Below are 6000 nucleotides of genomic sequence, written 5' to 3' on the forward strand. Positions count from 1 at the left end.
TGGCTTGTGGAAATAAGTGTGTGGCATGTGAAAAAGTTAGTGTGACATGTGAAAAGATGAGGGTGGCGTGTGGAAAAATGACTAGAGAGTATGCCTTTTGCATGTATCCAATGAAAAATAAAAAGTGAGGTGTTGAGGTGGCATAGTGAGGTGACAAAGATACTATGTATTTAATTATTTTCAATTCTTTTTTTTGGGAGAAATTATCAATTAAACAAAAGTATGGTAAGGTGAATAAAATAAAAATAAAAATAAAAATTAAATTAAAATAATAATAAAAAATAAAAATAAAAATAATTAAAATATTTTCGAGAAAGGACAAAATTACGTGTCTACATCAAGAGCTGTCACACCTCTTTTTAACTCCAAAAAGATTCGATTTTAAGTTTGAAAGGGCTTCTATTATTAAAGTGACAAAGGATTAAATTTTTTTTCGAAAAAGAATTATTTACATTCAAAAACTCAGAGTCGCCACTTGGCATAATCCGGTGAGCCAAGTCACCTTTGAAAGATTTTTTCGAAATGATTTGACTCTTTAAAACTGGTTTGCGAACAGAGATTCCGACTAAGAAATTCTATTGACCGAAGGAAAGGTGTTAGACACCCCTCGATCCCATGGTTTAACCACGATCGCTTGGTGGAGCGTATCGGCTAATTTGACACTACGAATGTATGAACCACACAAAAACACATAAAATAATTAATCAAACACACAAAACAAAATAAATCTAAAATGTAGTGTCCAGTCCGAGTTATACAGTCCTAAAAAATTAAAAATACATAAATGTAAATCCGGTCTAAACTAATCCTAGACTATGCTCCAATGATTTACTCGATGCCTCAGATCTTTATCACGAACCTCCTTTGCATACATGATAATCGGGGCATTCCCCAAATAAATCAATACAATCTCTTGGGGTATTCCTCGGCCAGATGAGTACATTTTAATACAATAAAAACGGGAAAGTCACCCAGCACAAATATTTACACATTCGATGATTAAAATACTTCAAGTTTCCTACCCCTAAACCTAGAATTTGCCTATCGAATTAACGGCCTAATCATGCTACTATCGTGTTCGACAATATTCATACTTAAACCAAAACTAATGAATCTTAATCAATCCAAATTCACTTTTTTTTATCAATTTCTTAATTCTGCCCAAACACCCAATTTCAATTCTCAATCGAGATACCATTTCACCAAACCATAATCAATAAAAACCAACCACGAATCAAAATAAACACGCATTCATCACCAACGAGGATCAAACAACACACAATATTGAATTTAATGCACTGGATATCATCAACAATGAAACAAAAAGAGTGAGAGAGTAGAATCGGACCTAAATTGAAGCTTTATTAGGCCAAATTACGTGACCAAATATTGATACCGCATCCGAAAACCTCTACTTGAACCTCAACAACGAATCTGCGACTCGAATCTCCAATCCGATGAACCCGAAACTCCGATTAGGCTAAGAACGATCTCAAACGAATTCTAATTTGTTTGTTTTCTGACGAATCTGTGGAACTTCAAATGAGTTTTCACAGAAAACCATCGGATTTGGACGACGATCGGTGATGTTCCCCGGTGAGAAATCGCTAAAACAGTCAGTGAATGTCCGTTTCTGCCTCTCTTCTTCAATTTCACAATCTCCTCTCCGATCTCTCTCTCGTGGATCTCTCGATCTCTCCCTCTTCGTTGTTCCTACTTGCTATCGGTCCTCATCTCTTTCTCGAACTCTACTATGCGTGTGTGCGATGGTGAGAGGGTAGTGAGTGTATTTGGTGAGGATCAGTGATTTCTCTCTTTTTGGAAATGAAAGTGAATGTGTATATGTATTATATGTGAGAGTGAGAGTCGGTGAGGAATGTGTGATTTTCCTGGTGGAGAAGATGATTTTTGTGTGTATTTGGTATTCGTTCTCTTCTGTGTATATATGAATTGGTCAAGAAGAAAAGAAAATATGGAATCCTATTTTGTGTCTCTTTTTTGTGGAAAAAATGATCATAGTGGGGTCCCTCTTTTGTGCATATGCACAGGTGTATGTAGAGTAAAATTGGGGAATCTTCTGTGGGTCCCTCTTGTACACAATTCTGTTAAAGGAAATGGGAGGGGATCTAGGGTAGTGAGGTAGGGTAGGGTGAGTTGGTTAGGATAAAATTTGTTAGGGTAGGTGGGGTAGTGGTTGTTTATTTTTGATTGGATAGGTTTTTAGAATAAAAATAAAATTAGTTAGGGGTTGTTATTTTTTGTTATTTTATGGAAGGTATAATAACACGGATGAGGGTACACGGTAGGATAAGGTAAAATTGGTAAAAATGATATCGGGGAGGGACAAAATTAGGTGTCTACATCATGCCCCCTTTGAATGTAAACACGAAGTGTTTTCAGACAAAGAAGTAGACAACAAGACAAAATTTTATCCCGACCATTATTCAGAGAAACAGAAGAAAAAAGAGCAATCGGGTCTTGATATTAGGACATCCTACCTACCCCAAGTTATAAGGAAATCAAGTGACAGGTATCTTAAAGGATTGGACGGAGAAGGACTATACCGAGTTGGAGAGTCGAGTGAGGTTCCATTGAGGTTCCGGTCTTCGGCTCTGTTATTACATCAAAAATAAAAATTACAAGTTAAAACATAAATGAAATTACAAAAATCCTATCTATGCAACTTTTTTTGAACTCTTGACTTGCTATTTCATCACCCTATTCTTCAGGTGGGCTCCTGACTTGTAATTTCTTCACCCTATTCTTCAGGCGGGTTCCTGACTTGCTATTTTTCAATCTGTTTTTCGGGTGAGCTCCCGAATTGCAATTTTATCACTTGTTGCTTGGTTTTCAATTTCTTCACCCTATTTTTCAGGCGGGTTTCTGACTTGCTATTTTTTGATTTGTTGACTTTCAATTTCTTTACCTTGTTACTTGACTTTCCATGTATTCGCCCTGTTTTTCAGGCGGGCTCCTGAAATCACATCAAAACTAAAAATAAAATTATTCCAAACAAAGAAATGAATCTTCTATGAGTTAATTGGAATGATTCAACTATAAGGTACATCTTATAGGAATCAAAGGGGATGACTCGACTAAAAGGTACGTCTTATAGGAATCAAAGGGAATGACTTGACTAAAAGGTACGTCTTATAAGAATCAAGGGGAATGACTCAACTAAAAAGTACGTCTTATAGGAATCAAAGGGGATGACTCGACTAAAAGGTACGTTTTATAAGAATCAAAGGGGATGACTCGACTAAAAGGTACGTCTTACTAGGAATCAAGAGAGATTACTCGACTAAAAGGTACGTCTTATAGGAATCAAAGGGAATGACTCAACTAAAAGGTACGTCTTCTAGAGGCCAAAGGGAATGACTCGACTAAAAGGTACGTCTTATAGGAATCAAAGGGAATGATTCGACTAAAAAGTACGTCTTATAAGAATCAAAGGAGATGACTCGACTAAAAGGTACGTCTTATAGGAATCAAAGGAGATGACTCGATTAAAAGGTACGTCTTATAGGAATCAAAGGAGATGACTTGGCTAAAAGGTACGTCTTTTAGGGGTCAAAGGGAATGACTCGACTAAAAGGTACGTCTTATAGGAATCAAAGGGAATGACCCGACTAAAAGGTACGTCTTATAGCAATCAAAAGAGATGACTCGACTAAAAGGTACGTCTTATAGGAATCAAAGGGAATGACTCGACTAAAAGGTACGTCTTCTAGGAGTGAAGGTTCAATTTAAGAAGTGTATCATCTAGCAAATGAAAACTGAAATCCCTGGACAAAAAAGTTTGTCTCCGAGGGATATAAGATGATGAATTTTTACCATGATTTAATTATCAAACCTGTGCAGCAACATTGCTTCCTGCATTTGTAAAAGTGATAAATTACGGGCCTTGATGTTTAGGCTTTGAAATCCTTGATTTGAAGGTAACATGTGTTCCTGTTTCATGCAAAGAAGGTTGTGAGTTTAAAAATATGGTGGCTGGTTTGTGGCTTTGGCTTCCGTGGAAAATGCTCTAGCCGTCATCATATTTAATTTTGCTTCCAACCATTAGCCTGTGTCATTGACTTACAGTGCCCGTGAGGGTTTTCACCGATAAGACTCTTTCATTTTCATTTCTCTTCCGATTCCTTATGCTGAGGAAGACAAGTAGTTCCCAAAATGCGTTATCCACATCCATTGCATGCTTAGCCTGAGCATTCTCGAAGATTGATCTGAAGGTCTTTTTTTAGTTATAACTTGGCTTTTGGATAGGGTTAGAAAGAAAGGATGTCATGGGAACCAAACGACACTTGAAGTAGGGTGGGACTTACAACTTTTAGAATCAACTCAAACAATGAGGATCAACTCATGCCCCAGTTTCTTTTGACTGGGCAATACTAAATTTTATTTGGTTGGACCGAGCACTAAGTAGGGAAGCCTACGTATCTCACCCTCAAAAGAGGAGAATCAGGTCACGCGTAGTTTTGGCCACTTGTTCTATTTTTTCTTGATTCTGGGTTGTTCTTTTTTTCTTTTGACTTTTTTTTTATTTGTGATTTTTCTGACTCTAATTTCCTTGACACTCTTTTCTTCCTTCTTGGACACATTTTTTTTTGAAGCTTTCTGACTCTATTCTCTTGCTCGATACTTTTTTTTTTGAGCTTTGTTGGCTTTATCTTAATTCCAAAAGAGGGGTATGAAAGAAAATAACACTAAGGCTCAAATGGGGTAAACAAAGGATGACACAATGTTTGGATAGCAGAATAAAATGCCTTCGTCATATCAATTCTTGAAAATACTAGTACCTAGCATGCAATGTGAAAGTGCACGATCAACATCACTTATGACATGTTTTACAACACTAACTTGCCCCGAGCATGTGTGTCACCTCTTCTCTATACTTGTCAAACATACAACTCTATATTTGTTGTACATCCTTCCCATTTAATGACTCATGCTTTTGTGGAGTTGATTTTATTTCTGTTCATGCAGCCACTATTGACCTAATTGAGATATGTCTTTCAATTGATGACCAAGTTATTTTTGTGATTCTCAAAGTAATTTCCTTAATTTTCGAAGAAGGCTTCAATTTGTCACCAAATGTCTCAGCACTCCACCTATTTTTTCAGATGCTTTTCCTAACTTTAGCCCTCTGGTTCAATGTTTCATGGTTAAGTTGGATTTTAAGATCTGGCTAAAAATTCCGCAAGCATGTCATATCACTAGAATCAACATAAAATGTACTGTACAAAGAAAACAAACGACACATATTTAAACACAAAGGAAAAAGGGACAATTCATTTAGTTGAAATAGGGACAAAGGGACAAAAGAAAATAGATCCCAAACTACAACCCTGAAATAATTTGAAAAAAAAAAAAGAAGACAAAACAAACTACCAGACCTCTTCCTAGTAAGGAGAGGGGTGACTTCTCAATTGCTCAGCCTGACGACTTAGCCACTGGTTTGCATATCAGCATGACTAGAACTCCCTCACTATCAATGTTCTGCACCGTAATTGAACCATCTTGAATCATCTTTTCAATTTCTCTTTTCAAATCTCTACAATCTTCAATACTATGACCTTGAGCATCAAAATGATACGCACATCGTATATTAGGATCAAAGTTTCTCAAATACCGATTAAGAGTGAACCCAAGGAGAGGAGTGATCATGCCCCATTGTACTAATCTCTGAAATAAACTGGCATACGACTCTCCAATTGGTGTAAAGCTATCTCTCGACTTTTGCCTCATTTTATTGTTTGACTTGGATAAAAAATCAGGCTTAGAAGGGTTTTGGTATGTTTGTGGAGTCAGAGGATGACTCTGAGGAGTTGGTGTGTTCCACTGTGGGTAAGATGGGGGTAAAATATGTGGTTGTGCGTTATATACTGGGGGAAGAGCAGAGTATAATGGATTTTGGGAGTGATTATGTGAAGCTTGGGCATGAACTTGGGCTTGTGCCTAAGAGTGACGACGACGTGGTCTTCTTGACCTTTCCTGCTG

This window comes from Capsicum annuum, chromosome 6 (assembly GCF_002878395.1).
Source record: "Capsicum annuum cultivar UCD-10X-F1 chromosome 6, UCD10Xv1.1, whole genome shotgun sequence".
In the NCBI taxonomy this organism is placed as follows: Eukaryota; Viridiplantae; Streptophyta; class Magnoliopsida; order Solanales; family Solanaceae; genus Capsicum; species Capsicum annuum.